This window comes from Equus asinus, chromosome 18, assembly GCF_041296235.1.
Source record: "Equus asinus isolate D_3611 breed Donkey chromosome 18, EquAss-T2T_v2, whole genome shotgun sequence".
Lineage (NCBI taxonomy): Eukaryota > Metazoa > Chordata > Mammalia > Perissodactyla > Equidae > Equus > Equus asinus.
Window position 1 is genome coordinate 19,859,421 of NC_091807.1, and position 15,767 is coordinate 19,875,187.

The 15,767-nt window shown below is 35.6% G+C and overlaps 1 pseudogene; it reads left to right on the forward strand.

Moving 5' to 3' along the window:
- Window positions 1-764: 764 nt before the first annotated feature.
- Window positions 765-15,767, forward strand: part of LOC106826208 (protein downstream neighbor of Son pseudogene) — a 98,466-nt pseudogene continuing 83,463 nt past the window's right edge.

Consider the following 15,767-nt stretch of genomic DNA (forward strand, 5'->3'; position numbering starts at 1 on the left):
AGCCACCTAAATTGCAATTCAAGTATTTTTATTGTATCATGGCACATGATAAATATATAAGTGATGTCAGAGTCTCATACTTTGTTTATGTGATAATTTCAAATTGGATAATTAGTAGTCTGATCATATAAATAAAATCATTATACCTGCTTTGCTATTTCCTAAAATTTATACTCTTGGATTCAAAAAGCTAAAACTAATGATTAGTGAATAATTTATTGCAAACTTTTAGAAAAACTTTGTATTTTAGTGTTTCTCTCAGAGATAAGTAGCATTAAATATAATAATTAGTAATAATATTAACATAACAACATCAACATACTAGATTTTTTTAACTAGTTAAAATACTTCTAATGGAGTAGTAAGTGGAAAGATTGTCAAACAATTGAATTCAAAAAGACGCCATTAACAAGACAATGTTACATACTTGTTTCAGTTATTCACAGAGAGAAAGGGACAGAAGTTTGAGAAGAAAAAAATTAGAGCAGGATTGAGATAAACATTTCAAAATGCATGTCATGGTTAATTTCACGTGTCAAATCCACTGGATCACAGGGTGCCCATATATTTGGCTTAATATTATTTCTGGATGTGTCTATGGGGTGTTTCTGCGTGAGATTAGCATTTGAATCAGTAGACTGAGTAAAGCAGATGGCCCTCCTCAAAGTGGGTGGGCATTCTCCAATTCATTGAAGATCTGAATAGAACAAAAAGGCAGAGGAAGGAGAATCCTTTCCCTCTATGTCTGACTGGTGAGCCGAGACATGGACCTCCTGCCCTTGGTTGGGATTTACACCATTGGTGCTCTTGGTTCTCAGACCTTTAAACTCAGACTGGAATTTACAACACCAACTCTGGTCCTCGGGCCTTTGGACTCAGACTGGAACTACACCACAGGCTTTCCTGAGTATGCAGCTTGCAGATGGCGGATTGTGGGACTTTTTTCAGCTTCAATTATCATATGAACAAATTCCTTATTTTATAGATATAAAATTAGTTCTGTTTCTCTGGAGAACCCTGACCAACACAATGCATTTTAAGATGCTCACAGAAGGAAAATGTTTTCTGCTGAAATAACATGTACTTTATTGAAAAAGTATTCTTGTTTAATAGAAATATTATATTTAATCCAAATCTATAATAAGATTCAATTAAGCACATCTTGTTTTCAATACAGTGTAGTGACGAGTGTAGAAATTTATTTATTTTAGCCCTGAGCTAACTACTGCCAATCCTCCTCTTTTTGCTGAGGAAGACTGGCCCTGAGCTAACATCTGTGCCCATCTTCCTCTATTTTGTGTGTGCAACGCCTACCACAGCATGGCTTGCCAAGCATTGCCATGTCCACACCCATGATCCAAACCAGAGAACCCCGGGCCTCTGTGAAGCGGAACATGTGAACTTAACCGCTGCGCCACTGGGCCGGCCCCAACGAGTGTAGAAATTTAGATTTAAATGCATGTGGCCCCTCTCCTCTAAGAACCTACAATCAAAAGTCGGGGGAGGCCAGAAAAGAAATAAGCACAATAATGAAAAGGACTAAATAGACCTACAAATATAATATTCAGAAAAGAAGCAAGATTAATTATATAGAGTAATTTAATGAAGAAGCAGATGTCATGGGGATCATTAAGGATCCATACAAAAGAGGGAATGTGAGGTAAACAATGAAGTTATAGTTAGGTTATTGACAGACTGGGAAGTATGTAGGAATACTCCAGGAAGAAAGAACAAGGCCAAATTCAGCTCAATGAGAAGTGCAAGGCATAAATATAAAATGTCAAGCTATCAGGTTTGGGTAGACTAGTCACTGAATATTTACTAAATCTATTATGTACCAAGCAGTGTTCTTAGTACTGAGGATTAAGCAATCACCAGAAGAGATCACCCTATTCTTATGAAACCCATTAACTAATGAGGGTAGGAGTGGAAGATGACAGAGACTAAATAAAAAAACTCAAAAGCAATAGATAATAAGAACTATTTTGATAATTTAAATAGGGTGTGTAATAGAGATTGTCTGTTTATTGGTTGTGCAGGCAAGAGCTGACTGCCTGTATGAAGAATATGGTTTGCTGATTGTTTACTGTACCATACGCAGTATTAGATACATTATATCACAATCCTTTTCTCCTTTCTCACCTTCTCTCCAAACTCATTACTTATTATGTGTATACATATCCACACACATATACAAACACATTAATGGAAAAAGTAGTATGACAAAAATTACAAAAAGAAAATTAGAGACAGATCTAGATGAATTATTAAATTCTAGGTGATCAAGGTGAATTAAATTCTACCACTACCTGGCTGTGAACCTGTGAGTAAGCTGTGTACCTTTTGACCTATATTTATTGCATGGCTGAGGTGACTCACAAGGGAGCTGTGAGAAAAAAAATGAAATATACATGTATATGTTACAGCCTACAAACATAGGTTCTTTACCCACCACACAAGAGGGACCAAACAAAAATTAGAATGCTAGGCATATGGCAAGGAAAGAGCTTTTATTTCAAATGATATCAGCTGGGAGATGAGCTCAAATTTGCCTCGTTTCATCTCATCTCCTTGGAAGAGGGGAAGGGAGGGGTTTTAAAGGTTTGTGAGGAATGCAGCTGCTTGTAGAGAGGTGAGGGAAGTCAGTGGCCTTGCTGGTTGAAGCTTTCCCACCAGCCTGCGTTTGGCCCTGGGAGGAGGAGGAGATGATAAAGAATCCAGGTAGCTGTCCTTGGCTGTCTGTCTTCATGGTGGATAGTGGATTCTGGAGCCAGGGAGCCAGGGAGTAAGCAGGGAAAGAGTGCTTTGGTTTTAACCCCATATATGCTGGGTTTAATGTAGAGGAACTGATATCAGACCCAGCATCAGATACACTTTGAAAACAAAATAGATGTGGAAACATAAGAATATATTGATCATCATCTTTATATTGTCATTATTCATACACATGTCTAAAATTGAGAATAATATCAAAATAAATTCTTAACAATTTAAACTGATATTATCCTTAGCCATGTTTCTGCAGTCCAAAATAGATATTGATACATAGGCAGTGAAACATACACATATACAGGAAATTACTGAGTTAATGGGAAATTGCTTTCCCGAAACTTTTAACACAGAAGTTAAATTTTCTCACACAATTAGATGGAAATAATAGTAATAATATATAAATACATAAAGTGATTACAGGTAAAAATTGTATACATGTATATAAATCTGTATACATATGTGTGGACAGATATAGATATGTATAGATATAGATACATAGAACTGGATGATGGGTTTTAGTACATATACCAGCAGAATATCAAACTAAACAACTTATTATCTTTGAAGTGACAGCTTATGCTTCCTTATCACTGGACAATTCTGTAACTGAGAGCCTGGCTGAAACAGCCATCAAAGACAGGATGAGCCGCCAGAACATGACTACTTAGTACAAAGGCAGTATTTTCCAGTCTCTTATGGCTAACAATGGCCAGGTGATTAAGTACTGACTGATATAAGCAGAAGTGTCTTGTGAAAGTTTGGGAAACTTACTTTAGAAGCTAGTGAATACACATACTTTGATGCTTTTATTCATCATGCCTTCTTCCAGCCTGCTGCCTAGAATCAATATATGACGGCTAGAGCTACCAGTTAGGCTAAGGGTCACACTGTACGTAATATGATGTGGAATAGCATTGACATATATGCTCTTGCCTGTTGATTTCAGGATATTTATAATAGAGAGGAAAGCATTTATATCTCATTTGGTTTAGGTGTCTCTTTCTGGCAGCTGCATGTAAATACTATGAAACACATAGGAAACAATTAGAGAAACTATTAAGAAGCCCTCATACAGTTACAAATGTCATATTATGAGAAAGGGTTACATGTCTTTAAAAAAGACTCTTTGTGGGAAATATTGAGAGATTCATGTAATTCAATCAATGATAATAAACAGGCAATAACTCATTCTTCTTGTCACTGTATAAACTATGAAGGGGACTAGTTTGGGACTGTTTCCTATTTTGATTTCAAGAATTGAAAAACCAAAGTCATAAAACTGTGGCAATCTGGACAGGAGCCAGGTGTCATTTGACTACTAACCAGTGTTTTGGAGGATCAGGTCTACCTTTATTCCACTGTGAGTTTCCCAAGGAAAGTACCTGTGAAGACACCTCAAAAATAAGACACTTGGCATCAATTAGGAGACAACATGGCCCAAGATATCCACAGTCCCTGCACTGAAAGTCCTATACTCAGGAAGAAGCACTGGTCATAAGAAATAGCCTATTTTGGGAAACCAGGATGGGAAAGGAGAAGGCTATGTTATGTGTTGACTCTGTCATATCGCCCTGAAAAACAGGATTCTGTGCTTGTTTGCTCATTTGACTGATATACTGAGAGTGAAGAATCTTTCATTTAATTGGTCCCACCCAGATTAGTGAAGATATGAGTAATCAGTGTACATCTTGGAATCAACAAATTTTTCTTTATTGTTTACATTATTCAGGCCATCTGAACACACATTAAAAAAAAACAGAAAATAAGAAATTGTTACAACTAGTTACTTTTAGAAAGTATTGTCACGTCCAAGAAAAAAATACAAACTCAGATCTTTCTAAATTATAAAAATATTGTATTTTATTTGATCAGAATATATAAAAATATATGTTATATAGACATATGTAATAAACAATAATTGCAAAACATGAAAACATACTTGAACTATTGTAGTTAATTTATACATGGCCTTTCCACTCGTTCAGATCCTGGTGATGGACCTAGCACCGCTCATCAAGCCATGCTGAGGTGGTGTCCCACATGGCACAACTAGAAGGACCTACAACTAGAAAATACAACTATGGACTGGGGGGCTCTGGGGAGAAGAAGAAGAAGAAAAAAGAGATTGACAATAGATGTTAGCTCAGGGCCAATCTTTAGAAAAACAAAAAAAGTAAATATGAAATTATTGTTGGTATCATCTAGACACTTGTCAGTCATCCAAAGCAAATGTACATAATTTAAATTTTTATTGAAGTTTTCTAAAAAGGGCTAAGGTTAGATTTTCTACTAGTCATTGTGTCTCCCCAAATTTCAAATATTATGGTATCTGCTCCCCCAAAATATTTCTCCTACTTTTTCACCCAAAATCTTTTCAGTTTTCCCATTTATGTTCATCTTCTCGTTGCTTTCTCTAAAGCTATCCTCTACTTTCTGTCTCATTGTGTATGTCCCCATAACAAAGCCATCCTAGACTTCTATAATATTCTTCTGTGACATGCCATTTTTGTCCTTTTAAAATAAGATTCAATTTAGTCAATTCTCCCATTTATTAAAAAAAAAAACCTTCTCAGCTCTATTTTCCTAGAAAGATGAGAAAATTTGAGTACCCAAGCAAACATGATATCAAGAAAAAAAGTCTGGAAAAAATATTTATAAACAAGAATCAGGAGTCTTTCCCTCCTTTGTTTACTTTCTAGTCAGAAGTAGAATTTAGTAAGCTACACTTATTTAGAAATACTCAAATATAAATTTGAAAATTCACGATTGCACTTTTTAATTAAAGGAAAATATAAACACATCAAAGAGATTTTCAATTTCCTAATAAGATGAGATCAGTTGTCAACTGTTGAGAAACTGAATCAAATTACCTATTAACTTTGAGCAACAGGGTAGCTGTTTCAAGCAAACAAAACTAAATAACAGGGACACATGTTCAGGGCAGAGTGCCTAAAGTTTTAAAACAAAGTCAGAGTCTGTCTCTCTCCCTCCCTTCCCTCTCTCCCTCCCTCCCTCTCTCTCTCTCCTTTTCTCTTTCTCTCCCAACCATAATTTTACCAAAGGTTTAATAATACTTGACAATTAAAGATGTCAAGCACTAAGGCCTCAGAAGCAATTTGCTCCAAGTGTACTTGTGTTTCAGATTTTAGGCTAAAGTTTGTTTTCTGCTGATGATTTGTGATCTTCTACAGACCAGACACTACTAGAATTTATTCAACAGAAAATCTTATCCACACTTTCTGGCCCCAAGAAAGGACCCCCAAATACAACAGCGGTTAAGTGCTTTCATGTACTATGGTTATTGGTACCTGAATCATATGCTAACAATTGTCCCATTGTGTGCTGAGCTTTAGTAGATGGTTTAGTCTAGAACACTGTATAAGTCTTCTTCTGGAAATCAGGATTTTCCCACTAGGGGTGGCCTTGACTATTTGTGCTATTAAAGATATTGGAAATGCTGTATTTAATGGGATATTCATGCTATAGGAAAATTTGGTATATTTACGTTAAAATTTGAATTTGTATCCCCTCAGTCTACTACGACCTGTAAAAAGTGAGGGTGCATGTGATAGGAAACAAAACTACCTACTTCTAAAAATGGAAGAAATTACTCCCCTAGATTATTCTCGATAGAAATTCTTCTCCAGCTTTAATAATTGTATCTGTGCTTACACACCAGACAAAACCTATATGGGCATGAGAGAACAGAGGATGGTAGGAGGGATGCAGGGTAATGGGAAAGTGGAGAAGGATAGGTGAATCCATAGATTCAAACTCACTTTCACAAATTTCCCCAGAACTTTTAGAAAATGAACATGTAAAAGAAAGTATGAGGTAATACGAGAATCACCAGATTGCTAAAATATACTTCTACAGATAGAGATATAAATATAGATACAGATGTAGATACAAATATAGATGTTGACAGATATAGATTCAGATGATATAGATAGATGACATATAGATGTAGACATACAGAATTCAGTAGTATACTTCTAAACACATTCCGTTGAGTTTCAGGAATAAATGAAAACTAAACCCTGTGGATAAATGAAATGCTGCTACTTCATAGATTTACATTTAAGTTGTTTCTTAGTTGTCAAATTTGGCATTACTTAAAAATTCTTCAGTATTTCTGTATCATGTCTCATAATTACACTTAAACATAAAGTAATTAATTAAATAATTGTGTGTAACATTGACAAGTTAACAACTTAGGCTTTCATCTTGTTTTGACTGGTCTTTTACAGTATCTTCTAAATTAGTCTTCTTTTCATTTACATAGGCTGTTATAATATAGTCATTCTTTTCTCTGTGGATGGATCATTATTAAGGACAAATCAGATCATGGCATTTTCATTTAACAGGTTTTAATGGTGCCTTAACTTCAAGCTGAAATAGAAACAACTTAGCATTGCATACAAATCCCTTTGTGATCTGGCTTCTGCCTCCATATCCTCGTATTAAAATATACTTTCAGTTCCACTAATCATTTCTCTATACTAGAAATTTCCTAAAAGTACAACACAATGTAGTGTTCTATGATACGCACAGATTTCTTTGGTCTAGTTTTTGCAAAACACTAGTCTTATTTCACAAGACTCAGTTTAATATGTTTAAAATGGCACCAGGATTGTATTAAGCTTCACTCCAACTACATTCTTTTAATGAAATCTTATTGATTTTTTTAAGTCATAATATAGCTTACAAAATTCAAAATGTCTTCCTCCATCCCTTTTCATCTTACCATAAGGTCCCTCTCCTAGTGACAACAAAGTGATAAAATTCTTTGTGTGTACACTTCTAGAGTCACTGCGTATGTAAGCGAAGACTCTTCCAGATACCCATATCCTGTGCTTCACTGTTATTGAAGCATCATGTTAGATATGAAGGACATAACATGAATAAAACACAGTCTTAAAAACATAATTTGTTTTTAAGAGAGTATATTATAGAAGCAATTGAAATACAGGCTTCTACAAGAAGGTTACAATTTAATGGCCTACAGACTTTGTGTTTGACAAGTAGATACGCTTTGTTTAGTCTACAGAATATTTAGAATATAAGCCGTAATTATTTATCAGCAGGTAAAAAAAATAATTTCCATTTTTTCCTTGAAAAATAGGAAATATGGACACCATGGACCCACTTTCTTTCTTTCTCTCTGTGTGTGTAACTTATATATTGTAAAATTCACTCTTTTTGGTATGTGTGTGTGTGCAATTCTCTGAATTTTGATGTGTACTGAGTCATGTAACCATACACACAATCAAAATAGAGAAAGTTTCATCACTCCCTCAAAAAATCTCCCTTGTGCCGCCCCTTTGTAGTCAAACATTTTCCCCACTTTTAACCACTGGCAATCAATAATCTGTTCTCTCACTAATTTTGTCTATTGCAGAATAAGATTAAAATGGAATCACAGAGTATATAGGGACAGATGCCTTCTCTGAACTAGCATAACATATTCGAGAGTCATCTGTGTTGTTGCTTGTTCAAGAGTTTGTTCCTTCTTATTGTTAAGTAATATTTCATTGTATGAATTCATCACAGTTTATCCATTCACCAGTTGAAGGGCATTTCAGTGGCCTTGTTGTAACTGACCAATGTTGTAATTGTGAGCAAAGTTTCTATCAACATTCATATAGACATGTTTGTATGAACCTAAGTCTTCATTTCTTTTGGGAAATGACCTAAAAATCCTCTGTGACCTGCCTATTCATTTCTCGCTCCTCCCTTACTCCTAGCAAACATTGAACTTTTTACTTTCTCAAGAGTTTTGCCTTTTCCAGAATGTCATATAGTTGGAATGATACCATATGTAGACTTTTCAGACTGGTTTCTTTGACTTAGTAATACACCTTTAAGATTCCTCCATGTTTTTTCACAGCTTGATAGAATATTTCTTTTTAGCACTCCATAAATGTCTCATTGTTTGATATACCAAAGTTTATTTACCCATTAACCAGCTGAAGGACATCTTGGATGCTTCCAAGTTTTGGCAATTACAAACAAAGCTCCAATAAACATTCATGTGCAAGCTTTGGTTTGGATATAACTTTTTAATTTGTTTGGATAAATGCCAGGTGTGTGATTGTTGGATTGTATGGTAAGAGTATGTTTAGTTTTGTTATGAAACCACCAAACTGTCTTCCGAAAGTAGCTGTACCATTTTGCATTCCCACCAGCAAGGAATGAGAGTTCCTGTTGCTCCAAGTCTTCACTAGCACCTGATACTGTCAGTGTTTTGGATTTTTGTCCTCTTAGTAGATGTGTAGTGGTATCTCGTTGTTTTAATTTTCATTCTCCCAGTGATATATGAGGTTGAGCATATTTTCATATGCTATTTGCTATCAGAATATCTTCTTTGGTAAGGTGTCTGTGGAAGTCTTTGGCTCATTTTCTGATTGGGTAGTTTGTTTTCTTACTGTTGAGGTTTAGGAGTTCTTTGTGAATTTTGGACAACAGTTCTTATCTGTACATCTTTGGCAAGTATTTTCTCCCAGTCTGTGGGTTGTCTTCTCAGTCTTTTGAAAATGTCCTTAATAGAGAAAAAGTTTTTAACTTTAATGACATAAATCCAGCTTATCAATTCTTTCTTTCATGGATAGTGGCTTTGGTGTACTATTTACAGAGTCATCACTATACCCAAGGTCATCCAGATTTTCTCCTATGTTCACTTTTATAAGAAGCTGCCAAATGGGTTTCCAAAGTGGCTCCCCTATATGAGAGTTCAAGTTGCCCTATATGCTCAACAGGATTTGATATGTTCCTTTTTTATTGTAAAGCCATTCTAATAGGTATATAGTGGTGTTATATTATAGCTTTAATTTGTGTTTCCCTCTTAAGTAACGATGTTTAATATCTCCACAAATCAAGGTTTCTGCTTCCAAGTTCCTCTGATCATGGAGAAGTTTCTACTTTTAGTTTTTCAGGTGACAATGCTGTTGATTCTTTATCTAAATTACACTAGGCAAGTGGAGTTGGCCTCAGGACAGGACTGGGAGAGAATAAAAAGAAATCAAACAAATAAACACAAAGAAAGAGGACTCCCCTCACACTCTGGCAAATAGAAGTCCCTTTTCCAAGTTCTCTGCTTGAAATTTGGGTTTTCTCCTGAAATTTATGCTGCCCAGCTAGCTGCTCACTTCTGTGATTTGCCACATTCCTGAGGCAAAAAGTAAAATAAAAACAAAACACTCATTCTTATTAAGGTATGTTATTTAAGTTTTGTCCTTGATCCCTATCCTGTCTGCTATTGTTCATTTTTTGGAGTCTTCAGGCAGTTGGCAGATATGCACTGTGGTCAGCTCACCCTACTTAGGCCGGCACCAGAAGTCAGGACCTGATATCTTGAATGGCACTCTCTGACTGCTTTATAAAGAATGTGATTCCTGCAGATCTTCAGAGAACCCGACAATCAAGATTACACGCAGACGTGTTTCATGTATTAACTATGGACCTTATTAGCTCCTACATACGATTGTGACCACTTCTACACCACAAGACTGCGGGAGTTCATAGGAGGGGCAGATAAGATAATTGGGGGGAAGCAACTATTCTGAATTGAGCCCTAAAGGATGACCAGACATTATGAATGCACCATATTGGTAAGAGTTGAGGGAGAAGATGGAACGACGTTCCACACAGGGATAGCAGGAAAATAATTTTGAGTTGTCGAGATTTCCCTCTGGCTGCTTCCAATCTTATTCTCTGTTGAGCAAATAGAATTAAAGGCAAAATTTCTTTCTAATCCAGAAAACCTCTTCACAAAGGTAGAAAGAAAACAAGTTTATTACTGAATAAGTATTAAAACAGAATGCGATGTGCACAATGAGCTATCTTCTAAGACATTGCAAAAACAGACAAAAACCTTACCCTTTTATCTAGCCAAGTAGACACAACTCATTACAGACATTTTCTCAAAATAAATAATAACTAGTCCTGAAGTAACACAAATTGACAGCACCATTTGTCACATGTAGTTCATCCTGGATTCACCTGGTAATGGAGATAGATGGCCGTGTTTGCTAATTTGCTTCATTCGTAAGAAAAATAAATTTCTCATATCTTTATAACAGCTGGTAGTTTTTTCACTTGAGGCAAAGATGCTTCAAGTTAGGCACTTAGCCAGCCTCCTACAGAAACTGGGAGATGGTGATCCCATCTTCCTTGATGATTCCATTTCAGAGAAATAATGCCCAAATCCTTGAGAAAGACATTTCTGGCTCTTAAACTAGAAAGAGGTCATCTTTCAAAAAGGTTTACATACATTTTAAAGACAAAAAAAGAACTTAATAATTACTTAGATTACAATTACTTAGAATTTACAGTTACTTAGATTAATGCTCCAAGAAAAGGAAAGGCAGGGAACTCTCTTCTCTTATCTTCAAAAGGAGAGTTTATTGTTAATTTATATTTGTCCTTACATCCCCTACAGTCTCATTGCAACATGCCACTAGAGTAATCCTGCTAAGACTTAAGTACTATCAAGTCATTCCTCCACCCATAAACCTCCCATCCCACTTAAGCCTAAAAGCCAAACTATTAAAACAACTGTTGTCCCCTGTACCTGAAATCGCATTAATCCAAATATTCACTGGGATCATTCCCTCAGATGCTTTAGGTTTTTGCACAAATCTCAGGATCTCAGTGAGGTTTTTCCTGACTCTTCTATTTAAAGATTGGCACCTGAGCTAACAACTGTTGCCAATCATTTTTTTCTTTTCTGCTTTTCCTCCCCAAGTCCCCCCTACTACATAGCTGTATATTTTAGTTGTGGGTCCTTCTAGTTGTGGCATGTGAGATGCCACCCCAGTGTGGCCTGATGAGAAGTGCCATGACCGCGCACACAATCCGAACCAGCGAAACCGTGGGTGGCTGAAGCAGAGAGCTCAAACCTAACCACTTGGCCACAGGGTCGGCCCCCTGACTGTTCTATTTAAATTTGCAAACACCCTTCCATGCTGCACTCCTTGACCCACATTCTATTTTATTATTCCAAGGCATTACCAATATGTAGGCCAACAATAGTGCCATGGTTATCATCCAGTAAATAATTGTTCATGTAATGGTATGCAATTTCTATTAAACAAAGATTTTCTGAAGTAATGAATGAAAGGAAAAGGTTACAAGAATGGAGGATGGAGGGGCTGTTCCTAGGCTGAATAGTCAAATTTCCCCTTGCTCTGTTTTGGAGGCCCAAGGTTCACAGGTTCACAGCCAGGCTGTGGAGGCATCCCACATACAAAATAGTGGAAGACTGGCACAGATGTTAGCTCAGGGCTAAGGCAGGCAAGAGTCTGAATTTCAATAAAAGGAAGAGGGTGATAGTATGTTAATGGCTTTGGGAACTTGTTAACATGATAAAATCAACCAGACTTAGTGGTTGATTGGAGATGAGCCATAAAATATAGAAAGCAGTCAGAGTAACTTCCATGATTTCAGAATGAGCAAAAGGGCAATTAATGTTAGCACCCACTAAAATGTGAAATGCAAGGAGATCACTTTGGGGTGGATAATACTGATTTCTATTTTAGTCCTGAGGTTAAGCTCTGCCTCTGCCATTTACTATGAGATGTTAGAAAACATCCATAACCTCCCACTCCTTCAATTTCCTCACCTGTAATAATAAAAGATCACTTACTTCAAATACATATAAAGCATTAAAAAGAATATCTGGTATATAATAAGGACTAAATGCATACTCATTATTTTGAGACTATTATTTATATCATTATTATATCATCCAGAAGCAAATGGATTTATGAATATGGGTTTATATTTACGCACTTCTCTGTGCGTGTGTATGTATTCAGTCCTTAGACCAATTTGTTTATAAATTAGATGACAATTCCTGTTCTTCTGTGAGCTTCCTGTGGTCACAACTCTATTTATTTACCAGGTTTATAAGAACTGCTAATACGTTATTCATGAGGTAATTCAGTCTACACAAATTATTATGTCCATAATGACAGTTGTCCAGAAAATTTTAAATTTTAAAATAATATTAATATACGGTAAATATATTCTGGTTATTGACAAGATTCAAGAGAAGTAAAATTTATTATATTCTAAGTTTTCTGTATCCAATTATTTATGATACAGATTTCATAGGCAGATCAAAGTAAAACAAATTTTCAGTTTTGTACAGCAATGAAACTTTTAAAATAAAATGTTCATAGAAATCTTGTAAAAGAGTTGAGATTGGAGATGAAAGCACTAAAATATGTGACTATAATACAATATTTTTTTAAAAAACTGTATTTTGGTCTTATTTTTAGTTGTTCTATGTAATTGATTTTGGGGATATATCTTTTCTGTCCAGGTGAACAGAAGTGGCAGTTATAATTGACCAAGATGTCCTTAATGTTCCCCTCAGCTTGACTAAACTTTAGACAGATTTCTTCCTCATACATAGGCTCCTGACCTCTCTTTTCTTAGAGCATTTACTTTCAAAAACTTTTAATAACAAATTCTTTCTCTGCCCCTTTGAGATGTAAATCTTCTTCCAGCCTCTTGGCAATTTTACAACCTAGAAATATCTTTCTCAAGGCCCAGGGAGCCATTTCTTTGAAATGTAATCATCAAGAAAGATGGCCCTTATCTTCTTATCTCTGTAGGGGGAAAGGAGCTTAACTTCTAGAAGCACCAACTAACAAATTCTGATGGCCTAGTCCCATTGACCCATCTCCCTGCTGACAGTCCTTTCCTCAAGTTTACACCAGTGCTTAAAACTCTCCTGCCTTCTCTTTTAGTGGAGCTAAGTTAGATCTCTCTCCTCTGTTGCAATAGCCTTGAATAAAGTCTCTGGTGCCTGTTTAACTTATCTGGTCCAACTTTTCCATGATATAATATAAAAATGAACTGAAGAGTTTTTTAGTGTTTGTTTTTGTTTGTTTCCTTGTTTTTGTTTCTGGGGATATATTCACTTAACATTATATGAGAGTGGCTGACCATTTACACCAGGAGATACCTAAGTTAAAACCACACATGATTATGTATTATGGATGGGAAAACTTCACTCCAAACATTCTACTCTCTACATATATAGTATATGACACTAGTAGCTGTGCTTAGATCATGAAATATCGCAACATAGGAAGATATGCAGAATAGAATGGAATGTGTTTTTCTAAGCTCTTTATCCAGCCTTGTCTCCCCAGAAGAACCATAAACAATGCTTTCATGAAGGAATATTAAAAGGAAAATAACCCCAATGGATTGCAGACTCTTTTACATGTGGCACATGTGGCTGATGCGTAACTCTAAAATGATTCTCTTCATTTATTTATTTTTATTTTTTTATAACTGTTGCCAATCTTCTTTTTTGTTTTTCTTTCTGCTTTTCTCCCCAAATCCCCCAAGTACATAGTTGTATATTCTAGTTGTGGATCCTTAGAGTTGTGGCATGTGGGACACTGCCTTAGTGTGGCCTGACAAGAGATGCCATGTCCGTGCCCAGGATCCTAACCAGTGAAACCCTGGGCCACCAAAGCAGAGTACGTGAACTTAAACACTTGGCCACGGGGCCAGCCCCTTCTTCATTTATTTTTGAAAATAAATCCTAGATGCCTTTTATCCCATTCCTTTTTACTCACAAAAAAGGAGTAGTCTCTTCTACAACTTTTCACGGACACTATTGTCTGATGTAATAACAATTGTAAAATATTGATGAAGCCAAAAACATGATCTCATTCTTTGGGCAGAGATTTTCAAAGCTGGAAGCTCAAATTGGACACAGCCTTCACTTCTTCTCATGCTGTGACCTCTAGAGCTCGTTAGAGTTGCTGATTCTGGCACATCTCTGGGTGAGCAAAGAAAGCATGTCAGAGGTTAAATCAATCTGTGTTTTGGTAAATAGGGTGTGGAAAGCTCAAGTGCAAAAGCCATGTCTAGCCTGTTTTCTGCTTGGCCACAACTATTAAATAGGATAAGTAGCAAATGTACAGTGTCAAGATGCTTGCCCTTGACAAGAGAAGGAGAAAAATACAAAGGTAGTAATGACTCTGTCTTATTACCAAAGGAAGATAAAAAAGCCAATTGCCCTCTGAGCTACCCATTCACTGCCAAATTGCAGGAAAACAAAGAGCAGCTTTAGTCCCCTGGTACTGAGAAATACATTACTATCTTAAACCATGTAGTTACTTGTTATTCCTTCATTATGGAGAGCTATGACCTTCACTTCTTGACCACTAGATGTTTTATAATGAGTAAACTTTTCTTTTAGGAAAATAAAAGTTGTTTTCAAGTTTTAATAGAAAAACATGGTTTAAAGTACTCAGTTAATATTTTATTCAACATTTATTAGGGAAAATACATATTTAGTGCTACTATATGCTAGCATTGTCCATGGCACAGGGGACAATGATGATCATAGAGTAAATACAGTCTTCAGAGAGAAAGCTTCCAGTGCAGTGAAGGGAGAGACATTAATCGAATGCATAATTACAATGATGATAAGTGCTCTAACAGAAAAGGACATGGAAAATTAAAAGCATGCAAAAGTTTTGTAAGAACAGCGAGATATACGTTAATATATTGTACACCCTCAAGTGTATAAAATGGATAAAGCCATAGTATGAAAAACTTAAAGGATATTTAAACAGTCTGCTAGCTGTGGCTCGGTCTTAATTAAATTACTGAAAATTTTTATATTCTTTATTGTGTTTTTCAAATTTTAATAATGAAATTGTGAAATGATGTAAATATTTCAAAAGTGCTGTTTTATTTTCTGATTAAAATGAATAACTTGATAATACAAGTAGAATCAGGAAAAATATTATTGCATAAAGAACATAAAAATGCAATTCACATTCTCTGACAGATAGATGTAAGCACTTCTTTAAGCACTTAGAAACATAATTTATTGGGTCAAAATGTTAAATATTACTGATTTGTTACAATTTGTGTACAAAATATTTCATTGATTTTCATACACTTATGTTGTTTATAGCTACACTGATAAAAATAATTCCATGAAAAAAAAACCTTGT